The sequence below is a fragment of the Ovis aries genome, chromosome 10 (assembly GCF_016772045.2).
Source record: "Ovis aries strain OAR_USU_Benz2616 breed Rambouillet chromosome 10, ARS-UI_Ramb_v3.0, whole genome shotgun sequence".
NCBI lineage: Eukaryota > Metazoa > Chordata > Mammalia > Artiodactyla > Bovidae > Ovis > Ovis aries.
In genome coordinates, this window is record NC_056063.1 from 19,847,263 (window position 1) to 19,864,273 (window position 17,011).

At 37.5% G+C, this 17,011-nt stretch overlaps 1 long non-coding RNA gene and 1 pseudogene across 10 annotated transcripts in view; one reads left to right on the plus strand and one right to left on the minus strand.

Annotated features, from left to right (window-relative positions):
• The window catches only part of LOC105608013 (cysteine-rich protein 1-like), a 58,625-nt pseudogene extending 51,419 nt beyond the window's left edge, over nucleotides 1-7,206 (minus strand).
• The window catches only part of LOC105608012 (uncharacterized), a 45,173-nt gene continuing 35,004 nt past the window's right edge, over nucleotides 6,843-17,011 (plus strand). For 9 of the 10 annotated variants that reach the window (XR_009595196.1, XR_009595192.1, XR_009595198.1 and 6 more), the window contains exon 1: nucleotides 6,843-7,764. This is a non-coding gene — a long non-coding RNA (uncharacterized LOC105608012). The other variant, XR_009595194.1, reaches the window with a different exon arrangement.

Consider the following 17,011-nt stretch of genomic DNA (forward strand, 5'->3'; position numbering starts at 1 on the left):
AAACAAACCTTTGTAATTTCCTATATCTTAAATACATAAAGTAAGCATTTTTTAGGTGAAAAAATTTAAAGAAAAAATTAGTGTGTTTTTTTTTTTAGTAAACCTCACTTTATTTAGCAAATAGAGTTTTAAAAATCATTAATGCTAATAATTTTTCATGTAATACTTTACTACTCAAAAATTAACCAAAGAATACACTGTAACACTGTTCAATGAGTTATCATTACACCAGATGACAATTCAGAAGATAGCCAAAATTGTATTAGCTAAGTATCTGAAAATTTCAATTAAAACTATAAAATAAATCTTCTTTCAAAGTAAATAAACATGCTAGAAAAGTATAAATCATTTCATCTGTGATAAGGTATTTTGGAGGTAAAGACAACAAGTCACTTGAAGTTTTGGAATCCTACAGTTTATTTTTAAACAGTTTGCAACTTTTGATATGAACAATTTAAGTATTTTACTCAGAGTCCTATGAGTAAGAGGCTAGTTTCTGCTTAGGAAAGTAGGTTTTTCAGTTTCAACCAAATTGCCACTTTTGGTTAGGACAGTACTTGGAATACTTCATATCTCTTAAAACATTCTCATTATCTGATTTTACAGGCTCCATCTACTACTATACCTGTCAAAGAGCAAAGCAAAGCACCAAATTCCATTTGATTTAAATCTACTATTTTATAATATGAAAAATCCACTATTTAAGTCTTTAACATATAACAATGTAATAATAACCTTAAGATAAAAAAAGAGAAATTGTATATATTCATTTTTAGAATAAGTAAATTCACTTGGAGTTGGACCAAAGACCAAATGACAAGAACATTAATTATATATATTAAAAAAAAAAACCTGAAGTTTTAATAAATCAAGAGAACTCAACTGTGGCCACTTCACTGGATGATTTCTATCTATTAATAAATCTTTATTGATTTTAGCTTAGCAAAAAGTTCTAGCTTTACAAACTGTCTAGCTCAATCATATTGCAAGAATATAAAATTGTATGCTTTTAAAATTCATTAGTATACCTTAATCTCCTATTATGTTCCAATGCATTATATGTTCAATCAAAGAAGTTAGCTTGTTCTCCAGAACTGGCTCTCTCCTAAAGGTCAAAACCTGCAATAAAAATGTCATGTATTATAGCATGAAGACACTCAACAGATTTCCGCCTCCTGCAGTTTCACAGTTGATCCCTGAACACAGAGGTAAGATCTTCAAAACAACCCCAATTTCGCCTATGTTCAAAGAAACCCTAACTTGAAAATAACGTTTTAAAAATAGAAATATCTTGATTAAAAACACCTGTGATATGCTTTATCATCCGAAGCCTCTTCAAACAAATCAGATTAATATGTTTCTGCTTTCATTTCTCTTTAGGGCATTCATTTTGAAAGCAGTGTAGATGAGTGTGTGTATTTATGTAGGTAGTTGTTAGAGGACTGGTCAAGAAGACTCCATAAAGAAAATAGAAATATAGTTTGTCTATGCTTCTTAAACTCATAAAATCCACACAGTTTAAAAAGTTTTCAAGGGATAGAGACAAATTTTTAACTACTTTTCTTCCCAAATTATGTTTTAATGACAGAAATTACCACTATTTTTAACTCTAGTCTTTTGTCAAGCCTGAGTGAATAACACTGCTATTTCCAAATGTTTTAAAATGTTACAATCTAACAGAAGAAAATTTAGAATTTACTTTTAATACAAATTAAAATATCTGTAAGTAATAAATGGATGAATGCTGAGCTACTGTTTTGTTTAATGTGTCCAAGTAGAGGTGGTGTAACTATATGTATGAAAGGGTGTTTTCATTTGTTTTACCTAAATCTTAATAACTTAGTGATGATCAACTGTATAAAAATATTAGTTAATTACCAAAGGCTTATAATACATATATGTGACCCACAACGCTGTTTTCCATTTTTATTTAAAATAAAACAATCCTTTATTCCTCTGCAGCCAAATATCTGATTGTTTAATGACAAAAAACACACATATATATAACTCACAAACACTAATCCTGAAACCAAGACATTTAAAAATACTAGAATAATTTCTACATAGTCTTCCTCAAAAGATACAGTTTTCTATATGCGAGTATATAGAAAATGAAGCTATCTTAATTTTACAATGCACAGGATAATACAAGCCAATATGTATTCCATGCCAAATGTTAAGATTTTAAATAGCAGGGAAAGAAAAAAAATACTAAAGTACAAAAAAGTTCAGACAGAAGACAAATATTAAACCAAATGTTTATGATAAAAAAGATGTTAAAAAATCTTGAAATACTAAAATTCAAATCTATTACAAAACACAGCTTTTTACACTTTGAACCTACGACAAGTCTTTCCAGTACAAAGACTCTTTAGTGAAATGGGACAGGATTAAACAAGTGTATTTAATCTCAGAATTTGATGAAAAATATTGACTAAAATTCATATATCTATTTAATATCAATTCTAATACTTTAAACATCCTTCTAAAAGAAAGATGCTTTAAAGTATCTTTAATACAGGCAAAGAAAAAAAAAGGGCAAGAAAAAATCATTTCCCAACCAGAAAGCAGTATTCTTAGGAAGGTTCTAGAGTTATTTGTTCATGCAATTAATAAGAAAAATCCATAAACACATATTAGGAATGTGATACTCTACAACTGATTTACTTCTGTTAATATTAATAATGATTTTAAAGTTCTAGTACTGTCACTTGTAAAAAATGCGAAAGTGGCTTAATCTCATTTTGACACTTATTTGAAAGAAAAGTGGTAGTTTATTACTGATTTCCTTTGGTCTTAAGGGATTTGGGGCTACCAAATCTCAGAAAGTCATAGTCTGAATTCTAACTACATGCCAAAATTGTTGCCTGGCACATAGTGTTTCTAAGTTTGCTGAATTAAAACAAAGTAAAACTACATGTATAGTAATACTCTGACAATTCTTTCTAAGATGGTGTTTTCTAGTTATAATCAGACCAATAATCTGTTTCTTCTAAAAAAGGGTTAAAGAGAAATCAGTGACGATTACTCAAGCTTCATTTAACAGAAGGAAAAAAAAAAGGACAGTCAATTTTAGGCCAGTATTTTAGAATAAGACAAATTTTTTATAGAATAAAATTTCAAAATCATGTGTAAGTTTACACTGATATTTTTAACTGGAGAAAGCTTATGTATCATGTAGAAGAAATATCTAATATAGTCACTGGGCATTCCTTTTGTAAACCAAATCAACTGACCAGTATTTCTGATTGAAGTTATTTTGTGACATTCTGAACAGTTACTACATATCGCTTTACATAGAGATAAAAATATGTATGTTTCCACAAAACCAAAAACAAAAATGCAGTACACAGAGCATGATGAAAGAAGGGCTCCAGAATACGAAAGCTATTTTGAAATTTTCATCCTTAGCTCTAGATGAACGTTAAAAGTGATTATTAATTTGATTAGGAAAAAAGCTGTGTTACACACAAACACCTGAGGCTACATTTTGTAAATGTAGAACTAAGACAACTTATCAACATTAACACAAAGTCTAAAACTGGACTTTTATAAAACAGAATGAAAGGCAAACAAATGAAGATCAATGTTACCAGGAAGACTGATACCTTGCCTTTTCTAGTTCCCTCTGCCCCCAAACATGCAAACATAGCTTTAAAAAGAGCTGAGTTACAGTATCAACACCTTTCCCCACCATTATTTTCCTGTGGTAATGTAAGACTTTTCTAGTCCTTACAGTAAAAAATAAATTAAAACTGTCCATTTTGAAATGTAGTGAATATACTTATATATCTGTTGGAACTCATATTTACATGCCCACAAGCCTAAAGCCAAAGTCTTCCTCTTACTAACACCACGTAAATGGGAAAATATTGTGAATGCTGTGGATTTTATTTAGGTGCTAGTGTGTTCTCAAGCTCCAGTGTAATATTTACAATAAAGAAATCTCTTCACTTCTTTTCAATATGGCTTACTAAATATAACAATCCCACACCTATCACCTCCTTAAAAAAAAAAAAAAAACTCCATAAACCAAAACATTAAAAAAGTATGGTTACATTTAACCAGCCTGGTGGAATTTATAAAGTCTTTCCCCACCCCACCCTCAAAACTCTACAAGTCAACATAATAATTTGAATGAAAATTAAAGCTCAAAACCTAAAATAGCAAAACCTACTGACTCTGGTATTTTAGGTAAAATTACATTAAAAATAGAAATAGAGTTTCATACAATTTCATTAAAGCAAATTTTAGAGAGGATAATTAGCATCTCTTATGAAATTTTCAACAGATGATTCAAAATAAAACGGCTCTGAAAAAAAGTAATGAACATAGGTTGTGTCGTTCTAATCCCTGTTTTGAAGGCAATATAAAATAGTATGATTTACAAACTCAGCTATTCCACTTATTAACATAAATTATATTTATAGATCTACAGAGATTCATAAAAAAAAGTCCTATGATCTTTTCATCCGAATATTTTCTAACAATGTATATTTAACCTAATGTGAGAATACAAACTAAGTTTCAAAATTTCAATTACTATTCATAAAAAGTATAAATTTCTATTAAAAAATCTTTCGAAACCCAGTTATGGCTATCTTGTTTATCAGTGAGTTTACCGATTTTCTTTGTAAACCACACCCGCCTTTTATCAAGATACAATTAAACGGAATGACAAGCTTTGTAATAAATAAAAATACATTGACGGTTGTCTCAAGCAACATCAAACAAAAATCAACTGAAAATCAACCAAATAAAACACAACACATCCACAATGTTGTATGCTATACATTTCTTCATAATGAATTTATGAATGAAATCATACACACTGCACCTGTGCTACTTACCTGTTGTACTGTCTAAATTAAGCAACATATATTTCTTGCAAATAAGGTTTTAAGTCCATTGCAATGGCTAAATTAGCAAAACCTATATATTTAAAATTATCTGTGAAACGTTTAAAAAATGTATTCAATTTCTCTGGGAAATGTGGAAAAGCTCATTCTTTACATTAAGAAAATTAAAGTTTCTTTTCATGGAAAGAAAAGAAACAATTCTTCCGTAATCTGCATCTGACAAATACATGTGGCTTAAGATGAAAATTTTGTCAGAGGAACCAAAAAAAAAAAAACCCCCAAATTCAGTTTTTAACCAGTAGAGAACAGGGGCAAATATATAAAAGTCTTGTAATCTCAGCCAGCAGAATTACAATTTTGCGAAAATTGTCTTCTCTAGGTTTTACTGTTAATATACATTTCAAAATCACTCGAAAATCCTTTATGGACGAAAAAAATACTACACACCAGCTTTTGAATTCCTCGTCTTAACGTTTCACTACGTAGTTTTCTAAAAGTGTAATTTTTTGGAAAGTCAAGAATTATAATCTAGTGTTCAACATTCAAACCCCCCAGTCCCGCTTCCTTCCAGCCAATCAGGGGGTAACAAGTTCGGTGTTTTGGGAGCTCCGTTAGACACCATTTGAAAAACATCACATTGCGCTCTCCTATTCTCTTCGGGGAAAGATTCTAAGTGAGGGCGGGTCCCCCAATCTTCACAGAAATAAGAACTCAATCAATCGTTACATCAATTCCAGGGGCGGGGTGGGGGAGGTAAACTTTAGGCAGGCAGTCCCAAGAAGTGTGTGACTGAAAGCGTTATTCCTCTTTTTCGAACAATTGAATAGCTGCTGCAAAAATCAACTCTTGCATATTCGCAACCCAGAGTCGCGCGCCCCATACGCAATACATCACACCAGGAAAGGGTTAATCTAAGGTGCCTTCAGCGCAGAAAAGGATTTAAGATCCAGTACATTTTTAATGAGGAATTTTACAAAGGCCATTATCTACCTATAAAGTATTAAAGTTAAAGCCGTCACTGGCTCAAATCATTCAAGTGCAGTCGAGCAAAAATTGGTAGAAACTACGAGGAGGAAAAAAAAATCACTAAAGGGAAAGGCAAATAACAGCCCTTTCCCCTCCGCCTCGAAGTCAAGAGCGCTCCCAAGAAAAGGTGGGGATTGCAAAATTACCGTTAAGTTCTCCGGGGAAAGACTTTTCGGGAGGAAAACATCAACACAGTCTCAAAGATTGCCTTTTTTTTCTTGCGACATGTTTCAAAGGCTGGGGAAGGAAAAAGTCTTCTAAGAAAAGTGCGGCTCGGAGAAGGAAATCACAAGGTCGAAGCCCCATCTTTCATCTCACCCAAGAACACTCCCCCCGCCCCCCCCCCCCAAGAAAGGACGACACCGTGAGAGTAAACCACCAAAATCCCGAGCAAAAAGCGAAAGTCCAGCATCTCTCCTAGGAGCCCGCTAAAACCTCAAAAGCCTGCCCCCGCCCCATCTTGCCCAAATTGGAAAAGCCAGACGCGGGTCAGTGCTAACCCTGCCGGGACCCAGGGGCGCGGAGCCGGCGGGCGGCGTGGATAGACTCACATCGCGAAGGCATCTCCCGCTTTGGCGTCAGAGACGACAATACACACGGCTGGGTCCCGCGGGGAGGACTGTCCGCGTGTCGGACCGGAGGCACCCGCTACGCCGGGTCCTCAATTTTCTCCAGACCTCAAGTTTCTTGTCAAGGGAAGACGGCCGCCGCGGGCCGGGGAAACTGCGATAAAAGACGGCTCGGTTCGCCCACGGCGGGGGAGGGGGCGCCCGTCCCCCTCCTCCTGTCAAGGAGCCGCGGCCGGCCGAGCCCCAGCGCGCCCCGGCCCCGGCCCCGGGCGGGGGGTCCCGCTGACAGATCCGCTGGGCGGCGGCCGCGGAGCCGCAGCGCGTCCGCGTCCCGCTCAAACTGCAGCTCCCCTCCCCCCACGCCCGCGACTCTCCGCGCTCCCGCCACATCCCGCCCGCCGCCGCCCACTCAGACAACCCAATTACCCCCCAACCCTATCTCCTTGCACTTTTTTTTTTTTTTTGCGATTAAAATGAAGGGGACCCACTGCCCCACTCCCTGCACCCCCCACCGCCTGCCGGTCCCACCACTGCCACCTCCCGAGTCCCGCTCTGCTACTTCTTCAGGCTCTTACCCGCTGCGCCAACCCTGACGAGGCTCCGCCAAGTGCCCTTTGCTCTAAGTAAATTTTTGGGATTTTTTTAGTGATTTTTCGGCCGAGTCTTAGAGGCGCTGTAGTCTCGGACAGGTTACTCCGTCTCTCCCGCTAGATTGATGAGATCAGGCATCACTCGAAAATGGCGCCGAAAGCGCTGAGGCTCCTCATTCAAATTCGTTAGAGCCAACCCCGCCGCCCCGGGGCATGCCGGGAACGCGGGCTGCCTCCACAGCTGTCAATACCGCCTCCAAACCCCCACTACGCTAGCTTTCCCGACACTTCTGCTCATGCGCAAACTCCTACTCCAACCCCTCGCCTTGAACATGCGCAGAATCCTCGCATGGTCGCCGCTCTCGCTTCGCTTCCTCAGCCGCGGTTCCTACCTCCGTTCCTGCGCCTGCGTGCAGCTCCTGTGCTCAGCCGCGGGGCTGGAGGGGCCGTGGGGACTGTGGGCCCGAGGGTCCATAGGTGACATTACCAGTCGGAAGACATTTAGTCTACTGTTCGACGAAAACAAACAGGGGTACAGCTTAGGTGAAAAGAGAAACAGCTTATTGCCAGTGTCTAAACTGCTAACAACGGAATGTGTCTGGGAGCGTGTGTATGGATACACGTGTACTTTAGAGCAGCCCCGCCTGTTTGCAGAGCTCTTGCTGTAAGTCAACGCTTTATGGGAGCTATCGCACTTAAGCCTCAGAACAACTTTATGAGGTAGGTACTGTTATTATTCTCCGTTTGCAGACCAGGAAACTAAGGCCCAAAGAGTTTAAGTAATTTCCCTAAGGTAGCACAGGTAGCAAGCACGTGAACGAGTCCGCATCTGTCAGATTCTGGAGGCCGGGTCATTCTCTACCTTGCTGTGTAACTTTTGATTGAATCTAGTCTCTCACTGTCTTCTCGTTTTTAAACATTTGGAGAGGTGAATGGGTTATGTGCAGTTTTGGGAATCACTTAGGGGCATTTTTTTTTTTTTAATGGTTGGTAAGGGAACTTTCATGCATTGGAGAAGGAAATGGCAACCCACTCCAGTATTCTTGCCTAGAGAATCCCAGGGATGGGGGAGCCTGGTGGGCTGCCGTCTATGGGGTCGCACAGAGTCGGACACGACTGAAGCGACTTAGCAGCAGTAACAGCAAGGGAGCGTAATCTAGCAAAGATGGGTTTCTATTGTGCCACGCATTGGTAAAGTAATAACAACTAGATACATTGTATTGACTACTCTGGGCTGCCATGGTGCTAACTAAACGCTTTACAGAATGATCATGTTTATCGCCCACAACAGCTCTGTGAAGTAGGCATTATCTTTCTTTTACACAAGAGGATACCTGAGATTCAGATTAAGAAACTCTCCCCAAAGTCTTAAAATTACTAAACAGAGGCACAAGACCTGGGAAATCTATTCAGTGTCAAAAAACTGGGCACTGTGGTAGGACGGTAAATGATGATAAGCTGTCAATATTGAATACCTTCTTTAAAAAACCTTTTAACTATTCATTTGTTTGAGAGAATTATTTCACCTGTTGCCAGGCTAGTTAAGATTTAAAAAAAGACTCCCTTTGATCTTAAATGATTACATTTTAAGATTATTTTAAAACTGGTTGCTTTTTTTCCTGATCCCAAGTTATTATGAATTATCTAAAGAATCCAACAGTTAAAAATCTGGGGCATTGTTACACCTTTTCCTAGTTTTTATTGTAAAACAACTTGTGACGAATCATAAATGTTTGAGTATACAAAGACATACATCGTGAGAGTTAAATTAGACGAGTGTGCCTCAAGTACTAAGAAGTAAGGAAATGGGAGAAGGTAGCATGGTTTGCGTTACTGAGGTACAATCAGAAGAGGAATGGATTTTAATAATTTAATAATTGACATCATCAAGTAGTATCATGGTTGCATAGTATGTGACTTACATCTCTATGGTACTTTTTGTGCACTGGTTAAGTGAATGACCTCTGGAACCAAACGGCTTGGGTTGGAGCTCACCTGTTATTTACTAGCTTTGTGACTCTACAAGAGTTACTTTTTTCTCAGTTTGATCTTTTGTAAAAGGATTAATGCTAATACTTCATCCAGTTGTTTTAAGGATGTGAATGAGCTAATATATTAAAGGTATTTGAACAGTGCATGGTATATTAGTAAAGTTAGCTATTGTTGTGGGTCAGTCATTAACACTAATCTTTGAGGATGGTTTCTTTAGAGGTGTTTCAAAGACCAGATTACAGTTAGGGCCATTAGGAATTAGCATTTGTGTTCAAGAGCCTCTTAAAATGATAAATCAGCCAGGCAAATTATTTTTGCCAAATGGAGTAATAATTTCTGTCAGATGAATAAAGATGTTAATTTGTTTTGCCATTTCATAAGAGTAACCTATGAAAATGGAATAGTTTTACTGCTCTGATTATTAAAGGGAGAAAAGGGGAAAAATCAGGCCATTCTAAAGTATAAAAACCATCCAAATTTCTATCATCTAGAGATAAACACATATTGTTTGTAATTTAACAATATACCTGTGGAGAGAATCAGATAGCTGCAGTCTGGATAAGTGGTATATTTGGGGGAACTTATTTGCAAGACTGTACTAGAACATCATGAATTGGTAAAATTTTTATCCAGTCCATCCACTTTTAAGATTTATTCTGTCAGGAGAATTCCAAAGTGCTGATATTAGTAAATAATAACATTTATTGAGTACCTACTAGGTACTGAATGTCAGCTAAGCATGTATATCCATTTTCTCCTTGAATCTTCATAATAACTCACGCTGCTGCTGCTAAGTCACTTCAGTCGTGTCTGACTCTGTGCAACCCCATAGACGGCAGCCCACCAGGCTGCCCGGTCCCTGGGATTCTCCAGGCAAGAACACTGGAGTGGTTTGCCATTTCCTTCTCCAATGCATGAAAGTGAAAAGTGAAAGTGAAGTCGCTCAGTCGTGTCCGATCCTCAGCGACCCCATGGACTGCAGCCTTCCAGGCTCCTCCATCCATGGGATTTTCCAGGCAAGAGTACTGGCGTGGGATGCCACTGCCTTCTCCAGTAACTCATGAGGTAGGTGTAATTATTGTCTCCATTTTGCACAGACTAAAGTATATATAGAGGTCACTTTTAGAAGAATCAACTCCTGTTTGTTACAGATCCTATTTAACAAAAAAAGGATTTAAAAATCCTTCGTTAAAGTTTCTTGATTCACTAACATGGGAGAAAGCAAAGTCAAGCAACTCAGTTCTTATGCCTGAACAAAAAAACCCAACTGGGGAAAAAAAAAAGATTTTGAAAATGAAGAATTTTATGTTTGACCACAAGGGGGTGCAAATTCCCGAACTGAACTTGAAAGCAAAGAAAAAAGAGCACTTTTACTTCAGATCTTCAGATTCACAGGTAAAAAACTAGTTAAGGACACCTTCCTTGAACTTTAATACTTCATACAGTGATACACTTGATGAGAAGAATGGACTCAATTATTTAGGGACTCAATTGGGGCAGAAGTGTGCGGCTTTCTTTCATCTTCAGTACAGTGAAGAGTTAGCCACCCTACTCCCACCCCTTTCCACCCACCTAGTTTGTTTCTCTGCATACTCTTCTTGACTTGTCATAAAACTGAAGTCATAATTTAAAATTTGAGGTTTTACTTTGGAAACTGCCATGCAATCACCAGCAAATGAATGGTAAATATGGGTAGTGTGGAGAGCAGAGGTCTTGTAATTTCGATGCTTTTTTTTCCCCCCTCTTGCTGTTTCTTAAGAGTAAGCTGCAACTGATGGAATGTTGGCTTCAACATATTAGCTTATTTAGATAAACTGTGAAAGTTACAGGTCTGTTCATCTTTTAAGGAAGAATGAAGCCTCTTAAAACACTGTGAGCAGTAACCTGAAAACTTGGTATACACTGGTGAGTGTTTTAAAAACAGTTTGCATAGATGCAAATTGCACAGATGTAAAAGCTACATAAATAGCTTTTATTTTCCTGTTGGTCTTGTTTTTCTGAGGTGGACTTAATTTTTTTTAAAAAACTTTACTTGGAAATGATTTCAAATTTACAAAAAGTTGCAAAAATAGAAACAGTTCAGAGAACACTGGTATCATTTACTTGCTCTTTTGCAAATTTTCTCTCTCCAAATATATATGTTTCTTTATATGCAATTTTTTTCTGAACCATTTGAGGTTAAGTTACATACATCTTGGCACTTGATCCCTAAATACTTATTTCCTATCAACTTCATAAATTTACATTGAAAAAATACTTCAATCTACCATTGATACAGGCGTTTTGTAGGTTGGTCCTTGTAGCACTTCCCCCCCCTTCAATATAGGAGCCAGTCTGCGGTCAGGTACTACATTTAGTGGGTCTTGATTCTAGCTTCTTTTACTGGAACACTTTCGCAGCCTTTCTTTATCTTTTATGACTTTGACATTCTTAAAGAATATAGTTTCTCCCTCCACCCTCCTTTTAGAGAGAACTTTCCTTATTTTGTTTTTGTCTGATGCATCCTCATTAAGTTAAATTGAGGTTTTGCATTCTTAACTAGACTATGGCACAGGTGATATTGCATCCTTCTAGTACCACTTCTAGAAGCATGTGATAGCCATATGTCCCTCACTGATGATGTTCATTTTGATTATCTGGTCTTTATGTGGCTAGAATTTTCCAATGTTTGGTTAACTGGGGTTTTTTTTTTCCTTCATGGCAAATAAGTAATCTGTGGGGAAATACTTGAAGATACATCCTACTCATCAAAGTTCCCATTTAAATTTAGGATATGTTACTGCCAATATAGTTTTACAATGATGGTTGTAACATGATTCAGCAAATCTGTTAAGTCCTTTGATATTGACCAGTCAGTCCACAGCATTCTACTGTAAACAGAGGGCCCTTTCTTCTCCTCTGTTTATTTATTATCTGCAATTAACTTATGAATTCCTGTGTTTTTTCACTTCTGTATTTTGTTTCCTTGTGTTCTATCTATATTCGTTATGTGTATATTTTGTACATTTTTTTCTGAACCATTTCAAGGTAAGTTACACAGATCATGACCTTTCACCTCTATTTTAAAGTCTGTATTTGATTAGTTTTGGTGTTTGAATTGTCCTAGATTCAGCTAGTGGGAGCACCTTTAATCTGGGTCCTATGCCTTTGTGGTGTGCCTACATGATTTTCTGGGAATACTTACTTGCTTTCCAGTATAGTAAGATGTTTCAAGTCTAGCTCCTGCCATAACCCTGGAGTTAGCTTATTCTCTAAATAACCCTGTTTCCTCTTAGTGAATATGGTCTTAGAAACCAAGGTTAGGTTCATTGCTGCTGCTTGGACCTTTTAGGAGACAGAGTTAGGAAATATATATGTATATATGCACATTAAAATATGCATATACTACTATATATCTGTTAGTAACATGGGTTGAATTTTAAATTTCTTTATTATAACTATAATTGAGAAGACATAGCAATTTATAAAGTTTGAATAAAGTCAAATCATAATTCACATTAATAACTCATGCAATTTTCATGTTCCCTTAATAAATGTCTGTACATATAATTTTATAAGGTCACAATATGAAATAGTTTTGTCTTTTTCTGCTTAACATGTAAGAAGCGTCTGAGTTACTATGTTAGTTTTACAGTCTCATTCTGAATTTCTCTGCTACATTATCATTTAGTAGATTCTACCATTCCTCTGTTGATGGATATCTAGGTTGTCTCTAATTTTTAGTTATTATAAATAATCTTGAAGTGAATATTTTTATGCTTTTCTAATTGACTTTTCTATTTATTAGATGATTTCTCAGAAAGGGGAATACTGGTTCTCAAAAGGTAGCTATGTTTTGATGAGTTTGATATGTAGTGGTACACAGATTAGTCAAACATGTGAATAGGATATATAGAGATGAGAAATATGTAATCCCTATTAGCAAGGAGCTGAAAATCCAAGGAAAGATAAATTGTTTACAATTATAATTTGAAGTGTATAGGAAGAACATTTAACTCAGGTTAGGAATAGGTGGCTCAGGAAAGCTTTCTAGGAGGTGGTGGTTGAGCTGTGTCTTGAAGGATATCTTGGTGAAGACTTAAAGGATTGGAATTGTCCCGGTGTAAAAGAGAGAGCAGAAATAGGCCTTTCAGAGCATTTTGGGCAGAATCTTTAGAATGTAAGAAAACAAGAGTCAGAAGGAACCCTGGCATGGTCAAGAAGATTCAGGTAGTTTGTGTGATTTGTGGTCTAGATACCTTTGGAGGAGTTGGGAAAGGTTAGCCTGATCAAGTGGATAGAGGTTTAACCATGAAGGGCCTTACATGTCACTTTTATACTGATGAAATTGAAAAATCTGAAACCAATTAGTAACATCAGATTTATATTTTAGAAATTCACTTTAACAAGGGTACTGGAAAACAGATTAGACAGTGCAAGAGCAGGGATAGAAAGTCCTACAGAGGCTATGGTATCAGTAGTATCCAGGCAAGAGATAAAAAGTACTTGAAGCACAGATTAGAAATGATGGTGAAATGAAGTATACACAAAACTGGATTTACTGCTTCAGTTTTAATGTGTAACTATTTACAGGTAACTGTTCAGCATCTACTCTGTGTTACGTAGGGCTTCCCTGGGGGCTCAGTCAGGAGAGAAGCCACCTGCAGTGCAGGAGACCCGGGTTTGATCCCTGGGCCATGAAGATCCCCGGGAGAAGGGAATGGCCACCCACTCCAGTGTTCTTGCCTGGAGAATTCCATGGACAGAGGAGCCTGGTGGGCAACAGTCCACCGGGTCACAAAGAGTCAGACACGACTGAGCGACTTAACACTGTGTTATGTGTTGTTTAAGGTCCTGAGCATCTAGGGGTGAGAAAAACAGCCACAGTTCCTCTCTCTGTGGTGTAGTCTACTAAGAGAAAAGAGGATTAAGTTAATAATCATACAAATTACCATTGTGATAAGTACAGGATGCCATGAAAAATATAGGATGCTATGAAAGCATACACAGTGGGGACTTACCACTGGAGATTTAAATAAGGCCTTTCTAAGTGGGCAGGGAGGGGGGGTTGGGGGGGGGGAGGCTTCCCTGGAGGCTCAGATGGTTAAGAATCTGCCTACAGTGCAGGAGACTGGGGTTTGATCCCTGGGTCAGGAAGATCCCCTGGAGAAGGGAATGGCAACCCACTCCAGTATTCTTGCCTGGAGAATCCCATGGACAGAGAAGCCTGGTGGGCTACAGTCCATGGGGTTGCAAAGAGTCAGACACAACTGAGCAACTAACACTTTCAAAGGAGGGACAGTTAAACTGAGATTTAGGAATTAGGTAGGCCAAAAAAATGGAAGACCACTCTAGGCAAAAGAGGAGCATATGTTAGTGTCCTGTGCCAAAAGGACCAGTAAATTCAATACCCATATTGTTAAAGCAGAGTAAGCTAAGATGGAGAAAGTTGAAGCTAAGACTGAAGAGGTTTAGGAGGCTTTGTATATGGAGAAGAGAGAAGGAAGCATGGTAGTGGGGCTCTTTGGTTTCTGGTGTACCTTTTCCTGAGATAGGGAAAAATGGAACAGGTTTGATGGATTTTGACATGTGAAATGTTGATTTTTATATGCCTCTGGGTTAACTACAATCCTCCCATCCTCTGGAGAGATAACTGGATATTAGGATTGGTGTTTTGATTTGGAAGTCTGGAACTTTAGGGGAAGTTCTGGTGTGCGCTGTTATCTATAGATTTACTAGAATTTTATCTGTTTACTACAACTTGACTAATTGTAGTTGTAGATGGTAGTTTAAACTGTGGGATTGAATGAGATCACTGCAGGAGGTATGTAGAATGATAGAAAGTTCAACACAATCTTGGAGAACATTGTTAGCTACACAAAAAATGTATATACACAGGAAAAATTTGGCTATAAATGGTAAAGACTCATGACAAATCAAAAAATATTTTTTAACATATAAAGCAGATAAAGGGTTAATAGGAGGTCTATAAGAAAAACAGAACAGTTAACAAATACACAGCGAAAGAAGAAAAACATATACAGGTTTTTCTTTTTAAAATAAGTTCTTGGAGAGGTTTTGTTTATTAATCCAACTTTAAGTACTTAAGGAAAGCAGAAGTTATAGAAGTTATAAAATTCTAAAAGCTAAATATTTTAAGAGAACTTTAAAAGCCTCCTTGAAAGTGATTGCTGGTAAAATTTACAAAGACTAACCAGAGCTTCCAGTTGAATTTAAAAGTCAAGGAAGAACTAAGTTTTTTAGTTCATAACTTTGATAAGAATTTAAATGACCTCTGAATATTCTTTTCGGTGCACAAAAGCCATTAAAAAAACCCCTCATATTGATGGTATGAGTGAGGAAAGGCTGGTGGCAATGTAAGTTAGAGCAGGCCTTTTGAAAAGTAATTTAGCAATAATAAAAAGGGTGATAGAAATATTCATCTTTCCTCCCAGAAATTCCAATTTCAGGAATCTAGATGAAATAGATCTGAACTATGGGAAAAGATCTATACAGGAAGATGCCCAGAATATTAAATATAGTACTAAGTAGCAGAAAGGGAGGATTGGGTTGGAATGTCCAATAGTAATAAGATTATTAAGTAAATTGTGGGAAAATGACTGGACTTACTATTAGAATCATCACAAAATGATGCATACCAACTGGAAAACTGTTTATAAGTGCAAGATGTAGCAGTATAAATTAGGATGATTAGAACTACTTTTAAAAATTACATAGAGGAGAAATACAAGAAAAAACTTTCAATCCATATCAAGGTTTTCTGATCAAAGCTAAAAATAAAACACGTTAAAAAGCCAGTCTAAAATTTGGCATTTTGATACTATCAAACGATCCTTCTGTGGAACATGGATATTCCATAAGCTAGTCCAGTGATTCTTAAACATTCAGAATATGTTTATAATTGCAGGCCCCCCTGTCTCTGGAACTGTGTGCATGTGTGAACTGTTTGCATGTAATTTTATTAGAGTTAGATGATGGTCGATGGAGTTCCTGAAGAAAAGCAGAGGAAAATGGTTCATTTATATTGTTGGCAGGATACTGGTTCTCCGAAAGAAGTCCACATCTTAATCCCTAGAATCTGAGAATATGTTGTTATGTGGCAAGGGGTATTCAAGTTGCAGACAGAATTAAGGTTGCTACTCACATGACCTAAAAATAGATTATCCTGATTATCTGAGTAGACCTAATATAATTCCACAGTTTTTCTAGATGTGGAAGAGGGAAGCAGAATAGCCAGTGTCAGAGTGGTGAGATGGGAGAGACTCAACCAGCCGTTGCTGGCTTTGAGGATAGAAGCAGGCCGCAAGCCAAAGAATGAAGGCAACCTCTAGAAGCTGGAAAAGCCAAGAAAACGGATTCTTCCTTACGGGCTCCAAGTTTCTTCCTTAGAGACTCTATCTATACCTTGATTTTAGCCCACTGAGACCCATTTGGGACTTCTGACTTCTGGAACTGCAAAATAATACATTTCTGTTGTTTTAAGCCACTAAATTAATGGTAATTGTTAAAGCAGCAAATAGGAGAATGTTGACTGCTGTATGTAAACAGTGACTTTGCATGTGTTGATATGTGGCTGTGGTAGTGAACATGCACAAGTGGAGATGTAGTTCCTGGTTCTGAGAATCTCGTGACGGCCAAGACCATGTCCTCGTTCTGTGTCTGCAGCACAGTTCTGCTTACTCACTCAGTCGTGTCCAACTTTGCAAACCCATGGCCAGTAGCCCGCCAGGCTCCTTTGTCCATGGGTTTTTTTCAGGCAGGAACACTGGAGTGGGTTGCTGTTTCCAACTGCAGGGGATCTTCCTGACCCAGGGATTGAACCCAGGTCTCTTGTGTCTCCTAATAAAGATTTAATGGGAATGAATGGTACTTAGCACCAATTATTCAGCCACTTGAACAAATTTGAGAATTACCCTTTTTTTACTCTCTTATGTTCTGTGTGTCCTTATAATCTGTGAGTTAAAATGGTAAGAAT